The sequence below is a fragment of the Thamnophis elegans genome, chromosome 4, assembly GCF_009769535.1.
Source record: "Thamnophis elegans isolate rThaEle1 chromosome 4, rThaEle1.pri, whole genome shotgun sequence".
NCBI classification, from domain to species: Eukaryota; Metazoa; Chordata; class Lepidosauria; order Squamata; family Colubridae; genus Thamnophis; species Thamnophis elegans.
The window spans coordinates 97,163,548-97,188,556 of NC_045544.1; the positions used below are offsets into that span (position 1 = coordinate 97,163,548).

Genomic DNA, 25,009 nt, shown 5'->3' on the forward strand with positions numbered 1-25,009 from the left:
GGAAGGCAGTTCCATCCCTTAGAAATTGCTACACGTTACAATAATTTGCTAGTTATATTCCTTTGAAGGTTCCATGAAGCATCTTGTCTGTCAAGTCCTTTTTTATTGATTGATTCAATGCATTTTTAAACCGCCCGTCTCCCTTAAAGAGTTATATTTTATATATTTATATATTGAGTGTTCTGGATAGTTACTTCTACACCTACCACATTTGCACCGCAAAGTTCAGATGACCACTGGATGGCAGCATGTATGCCTTCTTTCTTGCCATCTAGTTATCATCTGAATTTTTGAAATCTCAATTCTGGTGGCATTTATTAATTTATAAAATTTTACATGGGCACTCAACTCAAGTAATGATTCTAGGAGATGCACAATGAACCAAAAGCAGAGAATAAAACAATTCAGTTAAAATTCAATCAAACATTAATAGATGACCAGGAACTGACATCCATGCCATACTCTGGACAGGGATTCCAATATTCACAGCCCCCTAACCCCTAAGCCCAGCCCACCCCCAGATTTTAACATTTATTGGCAGACAGTTCCCAATTCCAGAAGTTGATGTGCTATTTCATTTTTCAATCTATTTGTTTGCCACTTTGAGGTGCCAGCTTTCCAAGACTGAGAGCTTCCAAGATCTTGAGTGGCCTTCTGCAAAGAGCTGTAGCAGCTGCTGTTCTGCAGGATTGTGCTGGGAAAGTAGAAGGGAAGGTGGGGTTACATTTATATTACAGAAATCAGTAGGATTGTTTTCATGTGTTTGATTAGTTTCATATTTCTGTGGATGATACATAGTCTAAACATGCAATGGAGGAGTGGGGGTTATATCTCTATTTGTTTAGGTTGAGGGCTGGGGCTGCTTTTACTTCTCATCACTTTTGCCACTCAGCTGCTATTTGGAGCCAACGGCAGAGATGAGAGGCTGCTGCTGGTCCATATCGCCCTCTGAGTGCCCATGGACTGGAGCCAAGTTTTAGTTTGATTCCTGATAAAGTCAAGGAGAGGGGAGTGAGTTAGCAAGCAGCCATGGCTTCTGCCAATCTTCCTTAACATTGTTGAAGTTTCCTCATCAAGACTGGCCAGAGGGAGAAGATGGCTGAGCAACTGGGTAGGAAGAAGAAAGAAAAACAATTGAGACTGTGGCACAGGTGAGATCGTCTAGCCTATTCTTTTCAAAATCCACCTCTTCCACAAGTCCTTTAATCTCCCCTTCTAATTCTCTTGTAAAGTAAACGTTTATATAGCTGGAGTTGTGCATGTTCTTCCCATGTTTCCTCCTTCCTCCCTTTACACTATGGTTTTCCCTGCTTGAAAAATTCATACTGCAGTTCTCAGTTTGCAAAATAGCAATGTTCACAATGCTGAATAAACGCTAATAGTGGCGATAGTGGTCCTTTTTTAAGAAAAGAAAAAAAGACAAATTTTAAGAAAAGACAGGTGTATAAAACAGAAATTCCAATAAAATATATCTAGGTTTGTTTTTTACTAAAGTGCACAGGAAGAAAGGAATATGTGTGTGTGTGTGTGTATAGTTTTATAGCACTGATTGATTAAAAGCAAACTACACAATTTATATGTCTGTCAATTAAATGTCAATCAACATTCTAAAACGTATGTGAAATTTGATATTCTGTTGGGTATACGTGATGGCAAATTCAGCTTTTTTTCTTTACTTCCCCAAATTCTAAAATCTATTGCTTTAAGGCAGAAGTTGAGTCAATTATATTTCAAATAGATAATTGAATATATTGTTTTAATCCCTTAATGTTTGGAGAGAAATTCTGCTGTGAATACAGGAGGCATTTTAAATTCTATGGGATTATTACTGTGTACTCCATTTGAACCAATGATCAACTGGTTTAAACATAGGTAACTATGTTTAAACCTCTGACAAAATGCTCAGGTTTGTCTGATGAGAGAGGCTGTTTTTTTTTTGTTTTTTTTTTTCTAGTTACATGCGATCTGTTTTTAGATTAATGCATAGCTATTCAAAGTAATCACCTCTCAGGGGTGGGGAAAAACCCATTCTTCTTATGTAATAGTAGCATTGCATTTTATGCTAGTTCCAGTTAGTGCAAGTGTCAGGTCTCAGAGGCAAGAGGCATTGGGAGGGATATCTTGATTGGAGCTTCATGTCTCCATCCCTCTGCTGCAGCCAGATCACAAAGATACCGCCTTCCACCAAAGGTGGGCTGTAGCAGATAAGTCTGTCAGAATGTGTCTGAGCTTAAAGATAAAAGGGGAGGGGTTGCTAAATGCTGGATGTTTTCTGCTTTGTGGACTGTCTTCTCAGTGCTTAAATTCTTTATATCTCCAGTGTGGCTTTCAGAAACAAAGCTTAAAATGACTAACAGTTGAACTTTGATTGAAATCACCCTGGGGTTTAGCCACATTATCCTCTGTTTGGAACTTAGGCATTGAACATCTGACATTATATTAATGGCAAGGAGACTTCTGAAGTTGAGTATAATACTGGCTAACTTTGACTACATATGAAGGTCCCAGGAAGGGGTTTCGGGTAAAAGGATACAGGCAGAACAGCTTTTGGTTTATGTATTTATTAGAACTGACTGTACTTTCTATATAATTCTTAGAGTTGTTGCTTAGGCCATCACCCATGATATGATGCTTCTTCAATGGTACACAAAGCTATTTTTGTTTGGAAGTCTGTTTTTGCATTGTTCAAAAGAAAAATAGCCGTCTTCTCACCAGTAAACATGTTTTCTGTAGATAGGATAAAAGATTTTTTCCAACTGCAGTAAGACAACTGCCATCATAATTTTTATAGCAGTTCTCTTTCATATAAAGGATTAGAGAGATAATATATCGTCTAGAAAAAAAGATCACCCCGTGATATATAATGAGTGCTTTATGGGGCTACAATCTTAGAGGGCACAAAAACCCCTCTAAAATTTGTTCTATTTTTCTTCTTTTCTGTTTCATCAATCCTAATGATCACACATATAGGCATATGCCCATCAAGTTATTCTCTTTTGGGAAAGCCATGTCATTAAATAAATTAAAGACATGAGATTAAAAATACATCAGGAGTTTTCATTAAGAGCTTCCAGCCGTGGCAACTATTCTATGACGTAGCCTTATCAGACAAATGTGCCAGATCTCTTCCCTGCATTCATTAGACTCTAGATAAAAATCTGCGTTTTGTGGTAGCTTCTAGTTGTCTTGTCACTGTCTTCTTAAGTAGGACCTCTTAAGTAGTACCATTTGTACAGTATTTTTAAGATAATAATGAGGACTCAATAGATAAAAATGCAAAATCCAAATAAAACATCTGGCTAACTATGTTGCCAACTATAATAGTAATAATTTCCCCCCAACATCACCTTGATGTGATTGTGGGGTTTGCAAGCTCTGACAAAGATGAGAGCTATACCAGAGAGTCAACAAAACTGGACAGGTCCCATCAGAGGAACCAGACAGAGTGTCTCTCCCATAAACAATATGGTGAAACATAACTTACAGAAACCTATACCAGAGCAATTCAGAGGTAGTATTCTACCGGTTTGGACCGGTTCGCTCGAACCAGTAGCGGAAATTGCGGGTGGCTCCACCCACCCACATCCAGCTCTATGGCATCCCATTTAGGCCCTTTTTTCACATGTGAGCATGCTCACATTTGCGAACCGGTAGGGAAGGTAAGTGAATACCATCCCTGGAGCAATTGTCACCCGGGTTAACAAGGGCTGCATTAGGGGGTGGAATTTTGGCTATCTAGTGGCAAGTGGGCTACAGGACTGGCTGAACAACCAGGGCCAACACATGTTGGAAGAAAATCGATTACTCATCGCAAATGACAAAAATTGAAAACAAAGGAATAATGATCTGCTATTATAAATCAGGTCCAATGTGAAGATGATATATAAAAAGAATGCAACAGTCTGGAAACCACAGCATCCAGAATCAGAAATAACAAAAACTGGCAGATCAGTATTGATTTGTAATACAAAATAAAATATTTATAACTGGTCAAATACCTTTTATTTTAACAGTTTGTGAAAGTGTCCTGACATTTTTTTCAAAAGTCAAAGTATAGCACATTTACTCAGAAATATTGGGGATTCCACAGCTATCCAGCCTCTTATGTCTCACACCAATTCTTTTCTCATTATTAGAGAGGAGACCATCTGCATGGCTTTTGTGTTTCTATTTAAAGGGAATCATATATTTTCTTATAGATTTATATTAAGCTAGAGCTATTTCCCAAACTATTAGCAAGTACAGTAAATTAACAAGTACTGTTGCTCTTAATTTTGTATATTGTGAGGTATATCTTTTGTACACGCAATTTATTTGAGGAAACTTCAATTCTTTTCCAGAAGTTTTTAAATTTTAAAAAAATTAAAAAATTAATAACACCTTGTTTGGAAAAAGAAAAAGAAAAAAAGAGCAGTTTTCTAGATCTGGGAGTATCTGATCTTGAATGCCTTTGCATGATACACATTTCAGGGTGACTTTATTAGTAAAGGTGATATAAAGTCATCATCATCATTTACTCACATTTGCATGCTTTTGAGCTCTTATGTTGGAGCTGGGAGAAGAATGGGAGTCTTGCAGTTCAACTGGATTCATTAAAAAGAAATTTTAAATGCAAATCACTTTGTCCAAGTTCTGTCTGATTCAAAGAACATCGTTTTAGCTAGTATGTGCTTAAATGATAAATGGATAATGTATGTGATATTCAATAGCAGAATTTAGGGGCATATACAATAATGTTGAAATACTTCCACCAAGTAGTTTGAGTCTCAGTTATTGCATATGGATTACATCCAATGTTTTATTGAGAGGGCTTTGGTCTACCACTTTTCCCTTCTTTTTCTTGTCTCTCCTCTAAATTTGTTCTACATTAATTGTTCTTTAAACCAGGAGTAATTTGGGCGTAGCCTGAGTATAATGGAGCAATTTGTAATATTGCTTGTTTGTGAGTCAAGAATCAAGTTTGGGAGTGTGGTTGCTGAAATGCTTGTATAAAACAATAAAGTTAGTTATTTTGTTGGGGTAACGACATTATTTCAGACTGGTAAAAGGGATTGCTGGTCCCCTTAGTTTAAAAATGACTTCTAGAGTGCCTCTCTTCTCCAGATTAATTTAGATGGGGTGCTCAGAGGGTTGCAGAAGGGATGAAGAATTTTTTCCTGGTAGAACTGTCTATTGGTAGAATGTCATATTTAGACTTTTATCTTGTGGATTTTATCACAATAACACAACTTCCTCATATATGATTTTCTATTGACACCAGAATAGTAACATAGTAAAGCCCCATACGTTTACAGAAAAATAATTTCCATTTTTTAAAATTTTTATTTGTAATTTTATTGTTCTTAATAATTGGCTTGACACTATCTAGGCAGTACAGTGACAATAGTTCCCATAATCCCTATTCCTGACTGGAAACTCTAGTAGTTAAATCCCAAAATTTTGGATGGTCTAAATGATCCTGCATGGCTTAGACAATAATATCATTGTTTGAAATTATGTAGTTGATCATCACTTTTTCAAAACCTGGCAACTTATGCAACTGAGAAACCAGTTTTAGAAAAGAATTTGCAGATTTCCACCCTCCTACTTTTAAGAATCTAAGACCTAGAACTAGGGGATTAATAGCAATAGCAGTTAGACTTATATACCGCTTCATAGGGCTTTCAGCCCACTCTAAGCAGTTTACAGAATCAGCATATTGCCCCCAACAACAATCCGGGTCCTCATTTTACCCACCTCAGAAGGATGGAAGGCTGAGTCAACCCTGAGCCGGTGAGATTTGAACAGCCGAACTGCAGAACTGCAGTCAGCTGAAGTAGCCTGCAGTGCTGCATTTAACCACTGTGCCACCTCGGCTCTTCTAGTTTTAATATAAAACTAGAGGTTTTATTTTCCTCACTCATTCCCCCAGTTATATTTATGAGCCTCACATATTTTTATGGTTCTCAACATGATTTAATTTTCTATTACTAATAGAGCATGGTATCTTGACAAACCAGAAAATAGGCTAGGCAGTGCTTTTCATGCTGCTAATAACACAGCACCATTGGATCTTGTTTTCTACCAACTGAATGCTAAGGAAATTCTGATAAACTAATTCTTCCACCCATCATGCAGCCATCAGCATATGAATTATTAATTTGACAATTCCATGCAGCGAAATGGGGGTGGGGGAGTCGAGAACAGGCACGCCTGGAATGTCTATCTGGCATGAGATGTGTGCTTATCTTCCTCTTACAGACATTGGTAATGCCTATGCTTCAGATGGATTATGCTGTACACATCCATATATGTATTTTGAGATTTGTTTAGTTCTCATACCCTACACCCAGGAAAAGAGAACCATATTGCTGAATTTCACAAAATATTATCTATCATTTTTTGTGGGACATGTATGTCACCTCTCATGATACTCAGTGGTGGGATTCAAAAATTGTTTACTACCAGTTCTTTGGGCATGGCTTGGTGGGTGTGGTGTGGCTTTGTGAGTGTGGCAGAAGAAGGATACTGCAAAATCCCAATTTCCTCCCAATCAGTTGGGACTCGGGAGGCAGAGAATAAAAGTGGGAGGGGGCAGTCAAAGTGGTATATACTGGTTCTCTGAACTATTCAAAATTTCCGTTACCGGTTCTCTAGAACTGGTCAGAACCTGCTGAATGCCACCTATGATGATACTGTAGAACAAAGTTAACCGTGACAACTTTAATATCTGGGGCTTTAACTCCCAGAATTCCTCAGCCGACATAAAGTTGCTAAGGCTGAGAAACTCTGCTATGGAGGATGCAAAAGTACTAAGATATTGCTAAAAAATAGTTCTGGATTGACAAGCAATCTAATAAAGAAAAGTGAGTTGCTGCCATTCCTGAGGCATGCTTGAATGATGAGCAACTATGACAACTTTCTACACCCCCCAAATTGTTGAAAAATTGTATGAAATCTCCCAAATCCATTGTTCTTGCATATAATACACTAATACTTTGCAAGTGCGGCTATGGCTAGACCTACCCTTTGGGAAATGTAGTCCCTAGAGATCAGGGAAACATCATTTGTGAACATGAATGTTTTGTCTTTATTATCTTATCTGAGGAATTCTGAAGAGCATAGTGATTATATACTGCTTTGTAACTATTAAATTAGCCTAAATGAAAATATTTAAAGGAAATGTCATGGTCAGATTGTCATGGTCAGATTGTCATGGTCAGATTGTCATGGTCCTATTTTGTTCATGCTGCTGAGACGCTGGGTGTGCTGTCCTCAGGGGGGTTGGTGAGTTGTTCCTGAGATGCCGTGGGCCGAAAGGTTAGGCTCGTTGCTGTTATTACTGCCGACCCAAACGCACCCCCCCTTTCCATCTCACCCTTTGAACTTCTGACTATCATGGCCTGCCTTTCGGCTCATGTTGCTGTTGCCGCTGCTATCCGTGGCTGCTTTAGGAGCCCCCATTTTAGACGCTTGACTGTCCTTGCCTTTCGACCGGCTTTACCCCCACCTTTACCTTCAAGACCAACATTTTGGAATAAGCTGGGATATTTGAATTCACCTCCGGCCTTGCTGAGACTCCCAGCCATTTTCCTGTATACCATCCTGCACTTTAATTTTGCAGAAAGAAGAAGGCAGGGGACGAATAGGACATGGACAGGGGGCCTGCTTGGCACCTTCTCTCAACTGACATTAACCCTCTAACTATTTCAAACTTTTTAAACTCTTGGGCTTTGCCCCCTTTTGCTGGACTCCACAGAGGAGAAGTTCAAAAACATTAAGTTTCTCCTCTCTTGCGCAATTTTTTAAATTGGTATGTTGAGTGTATGGGAGTTGGCTGGAATTGAATGAATGGCCCACTTTTAGTAATTGTTACCTTTGTATTTTATATGTTTTAATATTTTACGTGGGAACTGTTAGTGTGGATAACTGAGAATGTGTGACTCGGAGGACCTGCTGGGGAAGGCGGGGGGTACCGGGGTGGTTGGGGGGACCATGGACATGGGAGTGGGTCGGAGCATAGCGGTCGTGATAGGGAGAGGCAGATATGGCGGGGACCTTAGGGCTGGCCATTACCGGGGAAGGAGGGTTCGCTACATCACAGAGATCCCTCCTTCCGGCCCTAGGAGTCCCACTCCAAGACCAGATGGCGCGAGTAGTCAGGACCCTGGTCTCAGGCTGTTGTCGCTAAATGCCAGGTCTGTTGTTCACAAAGCTCCCCTCGTCCGGGACTTAATTGTTGACGAGAGGGCAGACCTGGCATGTATTACTGAAACCTGGCTGGGCACAGAAGGAGGAGTCCCCCTTGTAGAGATGTGCCCAGAGGGATTTCAGGTGCTTCATCAGCCGAGAGCCCAGGGAAGGGGTGGCGGTGTGGCTATTGTAATCCGGGAGTCTCTGCTACCTCGTAGGGTCCCTGCTCCGGAGCTTGTCGGGTGTGAGTCTCTGCTGATAAAGTTGGACCTCAAGGGTCAAGTGGGTTTGCTGCTAACGTACCTGCCTCCCAACTGCGTTGCAGCATCCCTCCCCTCGCTCCTCGAGTCAGTAGCCGAGCTGGCAGTTGAGTTCCCCAGGCTTATAGTTCTGGGGGATTTCAATCTGCCATCGCTCGGTGAACGCTCTGATGGGGCGCAGGAGTTCATGGCTTCCATGACAGCCATGGGCTTGACCCAAGTAATTCGGGGCCCAACCCACGCAGCGGGTCACATGCTCGACCTCGTATTTCTCTCGGAGCAGTGGATGTGTGATCTTGGTCTGAGGGGTAATGAGATCCTACCCCTGTCGTGGTCAGACCACTGCCTACTGAGGCTTGACTTCCGGAGGCCAAACCCCCACCGTAGGGAGGAGGAACCGACCAGATGGTTCCGCCCCAGGCGACTCATGGACCCGTTGAGGTTCCAGACGGAGCTTGGGGTTATTCCTGATACTCTCGCCCACAGTTCGGCGGAGACTCTGGCTGCCGCCTGGTACTCGGCGGCGTCGGAGTCTCTCGACCGGATTGCGCCACTACGGCCCCTCCGGGTCAGTGGATCCCGGAGACCTCCCTGGTTTACCGAGGAGCTCCGGGAGAAGAAACGCCGGAGGAGGTGCCTAGAGCACCAGTGGAGGTCCAATAGGTCCGAGGCGAACCGAGCACTCTTAACTACCTGCACCAAGGACTATGTCCGAGCACTAAGAACTGCAAAAAGATCATATATTTCAGCCTTGGTTGCGTCCGCCGAGTCACGCCCAGCCGCCCTGTTTAGGATAACCCGCTCCCTCCTCAATAGGAGGGAAGCGGGAGACCCCTTGCAGGGTAGGGCTGAGGATTATGCTCAACTCTTGGCGGACAAAGTAGCTCGGTTTCGATCGGACTTGGACTCCACCGCAGTAGATCCAGCTGAGACACAGGAGGATCACTTGCCACACCAGTTCTGGGTTGAGTTCCAGGACGTTGCCTCTGGGGATGTGGACAGGGCCATTCGAGCTGTAAGTGCCTCCACTTGTATTCTGGACCCGTGTCCCTCCTGGCTGGTTGCCAACTGCAGGGAGGTGACACATGGCTGGATCCAGGCGGTTGTCACCGCCTCCCTTTGGGAGGGGCACTTCCCCGCCGTACTTAAAACGGCGGTGGTGAGACCCCTCCTGAAGAAACCATCGTTAGATCCAGCCATTTTAAACAACTTTCATCCTGTCTCCAACCTTCCCTTTATCGGGAAGGTTGTCGAGAAGGTGGTGGCCTTTCAGCTCCAACGGGCCTTGGAGGAAGCTAGCTATCTTGACCCCTTCCAGTCCGGCTTCAGACCTGGTTACAGCACAGAAACCGCTTTGGTCGCATTGACCGATGACCTCTGGAGGGCCAGAGATGGAGGCTATGCGTCCATCCTGGTTCTCCTTGACCTCTCAGCGGCTTTCTATACCATCGACCATGGTATCCTTCTGCGACGACTGCGAGAGGTGGGAGTGGGAGGCACTGTTTTGCGGTGGTTCTCCTCCTACCTCTCGGACAGGTCGCAGTCGGTGTTGGTCGGGGGGCAGAGATCGTCCCTGAGGCCCCTAACGTGTGGGGTGCCACAGGGTTCGGTCTTATCCCCCCTACTATTTAACATATACATGAAACCGCTGGGCGAGATCATTCGGAGGCACGGGATAAAATACCACCAATATGCGGACGATACGCAATTGTATCTGTCCGCCCCGTGCCAACTCAATGAAGCGGTGGACGTGATGAACCGGGGTCTGGAGGCCGTTAAGAACTGGATGAGTGCTAACAAACTGGTACTCAACCCGGACAAGACCGAGTGGCTGTTGTGCTTCCCCCCCAAGAATTTGGCTAATATACCAACGCTTAGGCTGGGGGGTCAAATTTTATACCCCTCAGATAGGGTCCGCAACTTAGGAGTCCTCCTGGACCCACAGCTGACTTTTGATCACCAGCTGTCAGCTGTGACCAGGGGGGCATTTGCCCAGGTTCGCCTGGTCCGCCAGTTGCGGCCCTACCTAGACCGGGGGGCTCTCACAACAGTCACTCGAGCCCTTGTGATCTCTAGACTGGAATACTGCAATGGGCTCTACATGGGGTTGCCCTTGAAGTGCATCCGGCGACTGCAGCTAGTCCAGAATGCAGCCGCGCGAGTGATAGTGGGCGCACCGCGGTTCGCCCACGTTACACCTGTCCTCCGCGAGCTGCACTGGCTACCTGTTGGTCTCCGGGTGCGCTTCAGGGTACTGATGACCACCTTTAAAGCACTCCATGGTAGTGGATCTGAGTACTTGAGAGACCGCCTTCTGCCGATTACTTCCCTAAATCGACCAATTAGATCGCACAGACTGGGCCTCCTCCGAATCCCATCTGCCAGTCAATGCCGACTGGCGACCACACGGAGGAGAGCCTTTTCTGTTGCTGCTCCGACCCTGTGGAACGAGCTCCCCATGGAGATCCGTACCCTCACCACTATCCAGACCTTCCGCGCAGCCCTCAAGATCTGGCTCTCCCAGCAGGCCTGGGGATAGGCTTCCAATTCACCCGCCCGAGTGTTTGATTGTTGAATGAAAGTTGTGTTTTACTATTTTTTCTTTGTTCACATATTGTTTTGTTTTTGACCTTGCACCCCCCCTCCCCCCCCCCTGTGGTTGTAAGCCGCCCTGAGTCCCCTCAGGGAAAAGGGCGGCATATAAATCCCAATAAACTACAAACTACAAACTACAAATGGGATTTTCACATTTTCTTATGGCTAGCTCAATAGAAAACAGCTTGTGTGATCTGAAAAGTTTTATTCCTATTTAACAAGTCAGGCAAAAATTAATAAATTAAAGTCTTTGTTAAAAGAAATCCTAATTTTGGGTGTGGTTTGAATCCATATATATATAGTCGATGAATGGCTTCCAAGTTGAAATAAAATTCTGTATCACACTCATAGCATTTTTTAAGTACAACTGAAATCAATGACATATTTCAACAGGTCATTTTGCTATTCTTTTAAAGAAGAAATTATATGTGATTTGTGATAAAAGGCATAGGTTTAATCCTAGGAAATTTAGGGAACAACTTCATAGATTCATAACTATAATACTATAATTAATAGTACCATGTTAAGTGGTCACTTTTTACTTTCCCTTTGCATTGTGACGTGCATGGGGGTACATGTGTCATGTTGGCCCACTTGTTTTCATGATCAGCAAAGTAGTATTTTCTGTTCCTTGGCAGAATGAAAAATTAGGAAAAAAATTCTCTCAGTGATGTGTTACTTGATGTAATGGGAGAACATAACAGGCTTTTCCCTTTTCTGGATTTTACATCAGCTCTTATGTTGTGTCTTAATCTGAAATAAGAGCACTCTGCATTCTTTAAAACCAGTGAGACTTTTGTGATAGTGGGAGGTCATATAACAGATTCGTTTTCTAGGCTCTCTACAGTGACAGTGAACTCACAAGGGCTTGCTCTCATGGGATTGTCAGAAAGGAAGAGAGTTTGTTCTGTTCTATATAGCTACATGATGGGATCTCTGAAGGGACAACATGTACGCCAGGCATCCTGACTCTTTGGGAAAGCTTTGACTTTTGATCTCAATGGATAATGAAAAGGATGGGGAGGAGAGGAACTTAATTTAGATCCAACTACAGCATGCAATGCCAGCTATAAGCAGTGCAGTTTCTCTTTCTTCTTCAGCCAAGCTTTTTGAGTTGCGGTAATCATATTTTTAGTTACTTTTGCTGGGTTTTAATTGTTTATAATTCATTAATTTTATTGTGAGCTACCATCTGTACCCCATTGGCAAAATAAGTAAAATGGAGAGATATCCACTGAAAGAATTCTTCCTTAAACAGAGCTTTTTAATATTGTATTTATTTTCCACCTTTATTGTTTTTTATAAATAATCCAAGGTGACAAACATGCACTCCTTCCATCTCCTATTTTTCCCAACAATGACACTATGAAGTGGATTGGTCTGAAAGAAGAACGGCTGGCTAAGGTTACCTAGCCTACTATAACTCAGTCTCTTGCTTTCTGGACTGGTATCTTAAGTACTAGACCAAACTAGCTTTCTTAAAAGAACAAGGAGCAAGTCTGGATGCAAAGTGCAAAACCTGATTCAGAGAGTATGGATCAGTGGTGAAATTCAATTTTTTTTACTACCGGTTCTGTGGGTGTGGCTTGGTGGGCATGGCAGAGGAAGGATACTGCAAAATCCCCATTCTCTCCCTACTCAGCCAGAGGTGGTATTTGCCAGTTCTCCGAACTACTCAAAATTTCCACTACTGGTTCTCCAGAACCTGTCAGAACCTGCTGAATTTCACCCGTGGTATGGATGCATATGGAACGTTGGTCTTAAAGTGACTTCATATTACTAACAATGGGAAAGGAAGGAAAAAACCAATATAATTGTCTGTCCTCTTTCAACTGCAAATGTGTTTGTGTGTCTGTGTGTGTGTGTCTGTTTCTGTCTGTCTGTTCATTTTAATAGCTCTTAATGTATCAGACTGGGAGCAGAGAAGAACTGGATTAACAATCAGGATTAATATATCTCTTTTAAAACTGCATAATATTGAATATAGGTTCTTTGAAATACTACCTAGAGTTGAATGGCACTTGAATATTTACTAAAATGCATTCTTATAATATAGAAATGTGAATATGCATAAATCTCATACATTAAATCCCACTGCTTTCAAACCCTTTTTAATTAGGGCCAATACAATACAGCCAGGGATACTACTCAAAACATTTTAATTGGAAGTATACCACATATATTAAACATAATTGCAAATAAAACAAGCCATACATCTCTCTGTGTGCATGAGGAATGGTGTGTTACTTACAGTATATTCTAAGTTTTTTTCAATGCCAGCAAGTTGCATGTATGGGGTTGTTAGACAATATTTTATCCAGCCACTGAAAGGTTTCTGCTCAGACATGAGAACTTTAATGACAGTTCATTGAATTAGGCAAACAGTTGAATCAACTAACTAAACCATAATCCGTAGTATGCACGACAAATTGGCTGTGTTCATATAACATTGCAAGCTGAATCTCACCTAAATGTGCTTTGTTGTTTGGGATGAATCCACTAAATCTGCTAAGCTTCCTCAAACTTGCTATATCTAAGTTATTCACCTTGGATCATTTCCAATGAAGTTGAGGAAATTATTAAAAATCCAGGGGTAGTCCTCTCCATTTATATAACAAGCATCCTAATTCCATTCAAGTACCATAGGTTCTTTGCAGAGAAGACGTGTAGATTTTGGAATATTTTCCACAAAGAGGCTGCCCAAGCTGTTGTGAATTTCTCATAAACTGAGAAGTTGTGTTCTGCTGATTGACCATTTTTTATTCAGGTGTATTAACTCTGACATTTTTCATGCTTTTTTTTTACATGCCATTTCAAAATTTTATGATTTATGGATTCATTAGTTGTATGAATAAATTTTGTTTTGTTCAACGATCATCTTTAAATACAAGATTCAATCAATTCATGAATGAATTATCCATCTTCCAGAGGTGGTATTCAGCAGATTCTGACCAGTTCTGGAGAACTGCTAGCGGAAATTTTGAGTAGTTCGGAGAACCAGTAAATAGCACCTCTGACTGGCCCCACCCCCATCTATTCTTTGCTTCCTGAGTCCCAGCTGATCGGGAGGGAATGGGGATTATTACCTTCCCCTGGAATGGGATGGGAATGGAGATTTTACAGTATCCTTCCCCTACCACACCCACCAAGCCACACCCACTAAACCACACCACACCCACCAAGCCACACCCATAGAACCAGTAGTAAAAAAATTGAATCCCACCACTGCCATCTTCCCTTGAGCAAAATTGGCTAGAATTTGTAATCTTCTAACTGGGGCCTATAATTTACAATACAATACAATACAATACAATAGCAGAGTTGGAAGGGACCTTGGAGGTCTTCTAGTCCAACCCCCTGCCTAGGCAGGAAACCCTATATCGTTTCAGACAAATGGCTATCCAACATCTTCTTAAAGACTTCCAGTGTTGGGGCATTCACAACTTCTGGAGGCAAGCTGTTCCACTAATTATAAAGAACAATTAATCAGTGGAACAGCTTGCCTCCATAAGTTGTGAATGCCCCAACACTGGAAGTCTTTAAGAAGATGTTGGATAGCCATTTGTCTGAAACGGTTTAGGTATAGGGTTTCCTGCCTAGGCAGGGGGTTGGACTAGAAGACCTCTAAGGTCCCTTCCAACTCTGCTATTGTATTGTATTATATTGTAAATCTAGAGTTATTCCCAGTATTTATTTTAACCACTAATGAAAAGGTAATTTTTGTTGTCTTCATACTGGCATCATAAGGTTTGTATTTTACTATTCATAAAAAATAAAGCCTATCTCACAGAGAGTTTTGTTTTCTCACATGTTCCATGGAAACCTAAGTACCTTTGAATTTGTATCTGCAGGACAATGGTGGGTTTCAAAATTTTTTAGAACCTCTTCTGTAGGTGTGGCCTGTTTTGTGGGAGTGGCTTGCCAGCCATGTGACTGGGTGGGAGTTGCTTGCCAGCCATGTGACTGGGTGGGAGTGGCTTGGCAGTTATGTGAATGGGTGGGCGTGGCCAACTTGTAAAATGTGGTGAAACTCACTTAACAACGCTCTTGCTTAGCAACCAAAATGTTGTCTCAGGAAACTCTAGCATTTGAAGCACGCAAGTCTTAAAGCTGTCAAGTTACAAGACCCTTGCACCCCTAACCCTTTAGAAAAAAAACCCCAGGGATGTTCAAACTTGACAGATTTAAGACTTGTGGGCTTCAACTCCCAGAATTCCTCCTCCAATCATGTTGGCTCAGGACTCTGGCACTGAAGTGTGCAAGTCTTAAAGCTGTCAAGTTACAAGACTCTTGTACCCCTAACCCTTTAGAAAAAAAAACCCAGGGGTGTTCAAATTTGACAGCTTTAAGACTTGTGGACTTCAACTCCCAGAATTCCTCCTCTCGCTCTTCATTTTGATGATGTGCAGACGGGCGGGGGGAGGGAGCTGGAACTGGTTCTAAATGGCACTGTAGATTTGTGGAACCTTTTCTATAGAAGAGGTTAGAACTGGGAGGAACCCACCCCTGCTGCAGGACCACAACAGATGTATAAATTCTACTTTCTTATGAATAGCCATAAAAGGTTTGTCTTGTAGTGGGCTCTTAAAGCTATGGCATAACATTCATTCCAAGGGCTTTTCCCAGAGAATTTGTTAGGCTGTGATGTATCTAGCCCAACCTCCTTGCCTGCCTACAAGAAGTTCCTATAAATCAGTTGTGTGGCTTAAAACTCCATTGCCCAAGGAGATGATTCATACTTAAGGCATATTGGATAAAAACAGAGGAAATGGGCACTGAAAGCAGTAGTATCAAATCTTAATTTGTCTTCATAAAAGATACCTACAGCTATTGCAAGCAATTGGGAAAGAATTTAGAAAAAATATGAATGTGTTTTAAAAGTTATAATAAGATGTTTATTTAGACTACCTACATTTTTTCCTTTTTTGTGGCCAGTTTATCGTACATCAAAAGTGAGTAAGCATTATGAAAGATGGACATATATCTGCAGAATACCAGATTGAAGATAACTGGCATAGATCAGAAAAAGGTGCCTCCAAAGGAAAATTCTCTTTCCCCCTCCTTTCTCTCCCTCCCTCCCTGCCTCCCTCTCTCTCCCACAGAGAGAGAGACACACACAGAGAAAGAGAGGGAGAGGGAGGGAGAGAATGGATCTCTCACACTTAAACTGAGATTTTGTCGCTATAGTTTTTATAGCAACCTTAATGTCCCATTCTGGGCTCGATGGTGTTGTTGAGAAGTCTTCAAAGCCATTCTTCCATATATCTGTGTTATAATAAAGGTAAATGTAAAGGTTCCCCTTGCACATATCTGCTAGTCGTTCCCAACTCTAGAGGACAGTGCTCAGCTCCATTTCAAAGCCGAAGAGCCAGGGCTGTCTGAAGACGTCCCGTGGTCATGACTAAATGCTGAAGGCACACAGAACATTGTTACCTTCCTACCACAGGTGGTTCCTTCTTTTCTACTTGCATTTTTACATGCTTTAGAAGTGCTCGGTTGGCAGAAGCTGGGACAATAATGTGAGCTCACTCCATTATGTGGCACTAGGGATTCGAACTGCAGACCTTTCTGATCGACAAGTTCAGCGTTTTAGCCACTGAACCACTGTGTCCCATTTTGTGTTATAATAATCAGCCTCAAAACTTCCAGGGTATGGTTCACAACAAATTTCATTCTGCCCACAAATAACTTATGCTTGCAGTTACTTCAAGATTACATGCTTTATATAGTTTATCTGAATATTTTCCACCTATAAAATTATGTAATTCTAGTATTACTGCCTAAACAATGTGTTCATACTGGACTGAGGAAACAATATGGGTAACTTATTGTTCTAGGGACAAGTGTGGCACAAGTGTGTTCTACCAGCCTGCTCCTCCTCACTGCTGATTCTCCTCCTCACTGCTGAAAATTGATAGTACAATTTCTCAGAATACGAATATAAAGGCACATAAAACATAATTGCATTAATTACAAAGAACCATATGGTACCTTAACATAATGTAAAAACAAAATGACCTTCTGAAAACCAACAAGTAGAAGAAGGGAAAAGCTCCCACCAACTCACCTACTGAGTGACTTTCTCACTACCGTCACTAAGCTCTCCCAAAATAGTAAAAAGGAGGAACCTGCAGCCACAAGAAAACTCTCCACTCAAGCTGGGCAGTTCTGCAAAAATACATAAACTTCCCCAAACTTGAGAAGATGCACAAGACCTTAGCAACTTTGAACTTGTACTGTGCGCTGCTCAGAAAACACTTTGAAACAATATATTTTGAAAATGTGACAAAAGTTTTAATTGGCTTTGATTTGTCTGTGTTAGTAGACAGCACAAGGACTGGAGCCCATGTAAAACACATTTGTTGTCTCTTTTGTCTGCTGTGCTAGATAATGAAATAAAAAACTAAATTATTTCCAATTAAATATAATTGGCAGATGAGCAATGGTAAAATATAACAGAGCCTACCATTAGCAACTAAAATTGATCATCCATTCTTTGTATGCAGTTAACTCTTATCCACTGCCTCTTTTTTCTTTGTCTTACTCTTTTTTTTTTAAATCAAGACCATTTTTTCCAGCATAAGTTTGATGCAGTAAAGCATTGTTGTTGTCTTCTCTCTTTTTTAAGCCATGAACAAACTTCCTGTGTTTCTGGTCTATTCTTAGCCTTTTGTTATCTTATCTTTTCCATCAGTTTGTATTGAGTTTGCCTTATCAAGGGGTGTGATCACTCTAACGCAATGAAATATGTTCATAATTAATCTTTAAACATCATTATGCCTAATATGTAATATGTATGTATTAATGATGCAAATATTACTTATTGGGGAGGGAAGAGAAGGGTTTACGAGTAAAAGGATTGTTTATTTTTGATGCTCCTTCTCTCATTTTTACTAACAGATAATGTTTTCATTAACAAAAGTAAAAAAAAATTAACAGCTTCATTGGAATATAAACATTGTGTATTTTAATTTGCAGCTATAAAAGTTAAGCATGAAGATTTCTTTTGTACTTTCTGGTTTGCTTTGAGCTGGGATAGCCTGCCAACTAACATCCTGTGCTTGCCAGTTTCCAAATGTCAAGGGCAGTTTGTGTTGCATTTTATTGAGGTCTGCGGAGGAAGAATCATTGTGCTTTGCTACTTTCCCAGCTCCTGTTTGCCCCCACCCCCACCCCCAGTACAATTCCATAATATACTTGTATGCAGATATCAGGATATACAACCACAATCCCTGCTGACCAAATTAATGGTGTTAATACTTAGCACCTTTCCTGGTAGTGCCTCTGTAAATCCAGTTTCTTTTATTGGAGTAAATGGCTGCCATTCACTTTGGTGGATGAATAAGGTACCACTACTCTGTTGCAAATTGCCAACATTTAAAGATCACATTAGCTTCCTGGGGGACTGAGGTACATAGTTCTACCTCTGATGCCTGAATGTATTCTTTTTTTTAAAAAAAAAGATACTGATGTTTTTAAAATGTGGGAAGATAAAATTCTGTAGTAGAAATAATCTATATTTCTACTTAGTCCATCATATCCCTGCACTGCTTTGTCTGGAAGTTTAACTATTTTCCTAAAGAAAAAATAGAGAGGTATTCTCAGGTGCTGGCTGGGAATGAATCCAGTAAATAACTAGGGTGCAGTAAGATTAAGTTTTAAACCTGGACCACCATCTCAGCCATGAAAACTCAGGTGATTTGGAGCAGTAACTGTATCTCAGCCCAACAGTCCTCAAAGCATCATTTTTTGAAAAAAAAAATATGGAAAGGAGGAAGTTAAGTTTATTCTGCAAGATTTATAGCCAACAAATAATAAATAATTTTACCAATGCAAATATGGGATAACTAACCAAAGGTAGACAAATCAAAATAAAAATCCCTGAAATCTTTTAGTAGAGATTTAAAAAAATGTGTGTGGCATCAGCTGGACTGATTTAAGAACTTATGTCATAATAGAAATATAAATTACTAGAAAGTATGGAAAGTAACATATATTTTTATCCCCCCCAAATATGTCCCTGCCACCTCTAGTTTCTCTACTAAAGTTAAAACAGTAATTAATTATAGTTGGATTTTTTTTTGGGGGGGGGGGGACTTTGTAGTCTTCTCCATTCAGTTGTCCTCTAGTTTCCCCAGCCCACATGTTTTTGAAAATCTGAAGTTCAGCATAGCTGGAGGACACCAAAGTGGAGAAGGCTGTCACAATGTACTGTACCCATAGAGATAAAGAAAGCCTGTCAAGCAGCCTACAAAGGGGTGTGTGAGAAATCTAGTTGTCAGCATACAGTACTCCAGCTTCTAATAATAAACAGACTGAAGTTGTTTGTAAGCTGATTATTAAAGGACAAATACAAGCATGCCCTTATACACAACAGCAAATCTTTTGGTTCCCAACATGAAGAACTGAGCTAAGGACTTTTCTTTTTAAATTAAAAATTTTTATAATGTAAAAAAAAATGTGTGTGGGAAGAATGGAAAACTATAACAATATTTTTTTAAAAAAATATGAAAAAATATGCACATCTATTTATATGTCTATAGGGACACAGTGGCTCAGTGGCTAAACGCTGAGCTTGTCAGTCAGAAAGGTCAGCAGTTCAGCCGTTCGAATCCCTAGCGCCATATAACGGAGTGAGCTCCCATTACTTGTCCCAACTTCTGCCAACCTAGCAGTTCGAAAGCATGTCAAAATGCAAGTAGAAAAATAGGAACCATCTTTGGTGGGAAGGTAACAATGTTACGTGTGCCTTTGGCATTTAGTCATGCTGGCCACATGACCATGGAGATGTCCTTGGACAGTGCTGGCTCTTCGGCTTTGAAACAAAGATGAGCATCGGCCTCCTAGAGTCAGGAATAACTAGTACATATGTGCCAGGGGAACCTTTATCTTTACCTTTATTTATATGTCTAAATATAGATGGGGTTGTATATGTCTTAAATATTGAAATGAGATAGGGAGCAATACATTAAGCAGAAAATCTGAATTGATATCTTAAAGCAATAAACAGCCAAGAACAAAATTGGATTGTTAAATAACAAAAAAAAATAGAAGTGACTCAATAAATAAGACTCAAAATTACTGTGTTTGTAAGGCTATGAAGCAAGATTGTTAAAAAAAACCCAAAATTAGAGAATGACATACAATAGAATACAATAGCAGAGTTGGAAGTGACCTTGGAGGTCTTCTACTCCACCACCACCACCACCCCGCCTAGGCAGGAAATAGCTTGACTCCCTCTTCTTTGTGGCAACCCATGAGATATTGGAACACTACTATCATGTCTACCCTAGTCCTTCTTTCTATTAAACTAGACATACTCAGTTCCTGCAACCATTCTTCATATGTTTTAGTCTCCAGTCCCCTAATCATCTTTGTTGCTCTTCTCCACATCTTTTCTACATCGTGGCGACCAAAACTGAATGCAGTATTCCAAGTGTGGCCTTATCAAGGCATTATAGTGGTATTAACACTTCATGTGATCTTGATTCTATCCCTCTGTTTATGCAGCCTAGAACTGTGTTGGCTTTTTTGGCAGCTGCTGCACACTGCTGGCTCATATTTAACTGGTTGCCCACTAGGACTCCAAGATCCCTTTCACAGTTACTACTGTTGAGCATGGTACCACCTATGCTTTCAGGAGGTGTGAAAGTTCACCTGAGTAGTGCAGCCTTCTTGGAACTGTTGAAGGGACTGTGTTGTAGACTGGAGATAGATGATGTCATCATCTATAGATGATGTTGAGAGAGGGCTGCTCAAAATTGAACACTTAGGTGACCCTGATGACACGGATAAACATCCAGGTGGCCTTAATGATTCGCAAATGACCAGTTGCCTGGGAAAAGTATAAAACCTTCCATTTCCCACCATCCAGTCAGAGCTGAACAAGCGAAATGTCTTTAAAGAAAAAAACAGAAAGTCCAGTTGCCTCTTGAAAAAGTACCTTTGTGACAACCATGACCTGGATGGCTGAGAATCTTCATAGAACAATGTTATGATGTTTTGTGTCCCAGTATTAACTGACAGCAAGAACAAATTGGTATTTTCTTTCCCTTCTGCTTAGAATCTTTAGTTCCCTCATGGGTCATAAAGGCACTTATTTTTATGAAATTAAGATAGCCAAAAATAAATCTAGTTCCCAGAAGAGCTAGTTTTATAGTTAATTCCAAAATATTACGGCAAAAGGAGGTGCAGTGGCTCAGCCACTGGATTTTTTGGTTGAAAGCCAGAAGCCCAGGTTCGAGACCCAAGCTCCATGCAGCAGGGTGAGCTCCTATCCTTGCCCCAGCTCCTGCCCCCCTAGCAGTTCAAAAGCATACAAATGCAAGTAGATAAATAGTACCACTTCAATGGGAAGGTAACAGTGTTTTGTGACATTATGCTGGCCACATGATCATGGATTTGTCTTTGAACAGTGCTGCCTCAATGTCATTAAAATGGAGATGCGGACCTGTCCTTATAGTCGACAATGACTAGCAGAGTAAAATCCACTCCTTTATCTTTTTACCTTTTTTATTACACTAAAAACCAGTATTCAAAATTTGACTGGACCCTTAATCCATTTATAACTTACTTAGATCAAACCTTGTTTAGCTTTTTTCTGTTTAGTTCAAATCCTTTACGCTCTTAAGTTTATAATTATTTTTCATTTTGTTCAGTGTGAAGCTAGACTCACTGGAGACTTTTCAAACTTGCTGTTCTGAAGATCCCTAATAATTGCCTAAATTAATAGGCAATTCCTAAAAGTGGTAAGAAAGTGAGTTTTATAAATTTAGTGTACTTTAAAAGTTTCCGCTGAGATTGCAAGCAAGATGGATAATTCTTTTTTCTCTTGATGCTCAAACCCATGCAAGATTCCTATCCTGGAGCCTTTTTGTGAGGAGTAGCTGTCCAAAGCACATGTTGGCAATCTTCTACCCTGGCCTTATCTGGAATAGTTCCAAATAATTGGTCTACTCACTAGTTCTTCGATCTTCGCCATTGTCACTGGCTCTGCTTTCATGGAGATGTCTTCAGTTCACCATGCTTCCCCCTGAAGTCAAAGTAGTACATTTCAAAAAAAAAATCTGGGTAGTTCTGAGGACAATTGTAGTTTCTATATGAATAGTCCTAGCTTTTGACATTATAATTTATGGAATCAGGAAGAGTGCTATTTGATTGATAGAATTGAAAGAAAAAGAATGTCCATGATAAAACAAGGTGTTCATATTCTCTTATTCAGTCTAGAAATAAATGTAAAAAATCTGAGTGCCTCAGAGAGATCAATCAGTTATTTACCATTGTAACCATTCTGCCAAAAGTAAGTTTTCAGTTTGTGCTAATTTGAATTGGAATTAAGTAAAAAGGGTTTAATAGGGTTAAAGAGATTGCTGCCTGTTTTTCAAAGCTCAGTACAGTTCAGCTAATGATTTCAATTATCTCATGGCTGATTTTATTTTTGGAAGCAATCCTGATAAACTACTCTGGGCTATATTTTTCACCTACAGTGTAAAAAAAAAGCATTCTTGCAGGATGCACAGCTGTTCACATAGTACAACTATATCAATTTTACTACAAATTGCTTTCTCGTAGGAAATTGAAGCAGATTTGAATATAGCATAGAACTCTTACATTAACAGAACACTTTTGTTCACATTGGACCTGCTGAATATTTAATGCTTACTCTGGAAATTGAAGAGTTAACAAAATAGTTGCATCTCTAAAATGTTCTTATCCATTGCCATATAATAAATTTAATGTGCATGAGGCCATAGATAGACATGTCCGGACAGCCAGTTAGAGGTAGTAGTTAAAAGCACCAGGCTAAAAGACACCATTAGTTCTAGTCTTGCTTAAGGCATAAAGCCAGCTGGGTGACTTTAGACCAGTTACTATCTCTCTCAGCCTTGGGAAGAAGGCAACGGCAAAGATTTGCTGAAATGAATAAAAGAAAGTATGGATGAAAAAAGAAGGGGCAAATATAATGATCTGCAAAAACCTGGAGCTAGATTTACTTATTTTTGAGAAAGTTCAAAATTGTAGACTGATAGACCTTGGACATCCTCATCTGGCTTCTGGTTCATAGATTAGTGTTTCCTCATCCTTAGTTGAGCTACCCAAAAATTAAAACCACACAAAGAATAACCTTCATTCATTTTTGAGATAGCTGTGTTGAAGCCATAGTACATTCTTCCCAACCACATTTTCTGGGAATTCTGAGAGATTGTTAGCTTGAGAAAGGCTTTCATAGTATGTTTGCTAATTTACACTGATAAGATATAAGGTCTATTATTCCAACCAAAGTTTGGCAATTTGGGACATTACTAGCTACTTCTGCTTGAAAAGTAAAGAGATTTGCCAAGGGAAAATCTCTTGTGAAGAGAAAATGTTGCACTATAAAAAGTAGATGTCATAGTATTTTGGAAGATCTTGAAGAGACTTTGAAATTATTTATCAGAAAATGATTCATCAACAACCTAAGAAGGAAAATGTTGTTTTAGTGTCTTTGAGGGTATTTACCAGAAAATGAATGAAATTGTGAAGAGGTCCTAAATGGAATATTAGCTTTCTGAAGGCCAATATTGTTAGGTTCATAATACCTGTACAAATGTCTTCCAACATTTTATCTTTCTCAACATTGCAAGATTCAGTAACTCTGACACTGCTATAATAGATTCTATAATAGGATGGAGTTAAGGTTACCAGATATCTGAATAGGCAAAGGAACTGGAAGATACAGACAATTGGAAAAAAGGACAAATTTAGAGGTGTGGGGAGGATATATTGTTTAATTTTCTTATTATCCACAACAAAAATTGCAGTAAAAATGTAAAAAATAGCTTAGGCAAACGTGTATATGAAATTAGGTTTTCCAAATGGATGCAATAGAGTTAGGAGGCAAAAGTCTTTTTCTGTGAAACTGATTAAGGTCTTTTCAATTTCAGACAGCAGCAAAAAGCCTGGGAGGCTACTTGTAAGCCCCCCCAGAGTTATATTGAAGCAAGAGAGGCAGCCTATAAATTTTATAAATAAATAAATTGAGATCACAGACCTGAGCTTTCAACTTGTCATTGGCACTTACTAGGGAAGTGCTTCACTGCCCAGAAAAACTTCAGGAAGGGACATTCAAAAAGCCTGACAATATTTGATTTTAAGGCTATGCCTGGCAGAAGTAGGAGTTGAGGACAAAAAAGATGATATTTTACTGAGGGTCTGATAACCCTAGATGAAATAGATTGGGAAGGGGGTGTAAGAATGTGGCTGTGATGTATGAGAAGAGGAAGGGTAAACCTAGCAATGAGAATAAGGGGAAGTTCATTGGGGATGTAGGCTCTGATTAAGACTTTAATACTTTGATCTTTTTATGAGTCCCAGAGTAGATGACCTATTTGATGTTTCCTCTTTCTTAGAAGTACTTCATACTCAGACAGCTATTTTAGTTTTTAGAAACCATCTGTACCATACACTTGCATGCTATAGTCTAATAACACCCTAAGCTTAACCCAGCCTCAGAAAAAATTAATTACAACCTGTATTTATACTTATGACCATTGCAAATTGCACCACCCCATGGTCATGTGATTACAATTCAAGTGTTTGGCAAGAAGCTCACATTTATGACTGGTTTGCAACAGGGATGGGCTTCAAAAATTGCAGCAACAGGTTTGCTGCCCCGTTGCTGGGTGGGCATGACCATGGTGACCATGGCCTAGTCAGCCTCCTGCACCATTGGGGAGGGCATTTTTCACCCTTCCCAGGCTCCGGGGCTTTCGGGGGTGGTGAAAACTGCTTCCCCGGGCTCTGGAGACCCTCTGGAGACCAGAAACAGGCCAATTTCTTGACTTCCAGAACCTCCAGTAGGCCCATTTTCTTCCCTTCCTGAACCTCCACATGGGCCCTGGCATGATGAATGGGCCACGTAGAGACTCCTGGGAGGGGCGGGGATGGAGGGGCATGGCAAGCCAGGGGGGCATTTGGGGGTTCGCTGAACTGGGCAAAATCCT

The 25,009-nt window shown here is 40.7% G+C and overlaps 1 protein-coding gene across 2 annotated transcripts in view; it reads left to right on the plus strand.

The window, feature by feature from the left end:
* Positions 1–25,009, plus strand: part of EPAS1 (endothelial PAS domain protein 1) — a 118,742-nt gene that overhangs the window by 18,857 nt on the left and 74,876 nt on the right. The window lies entirely within an intron of this gene.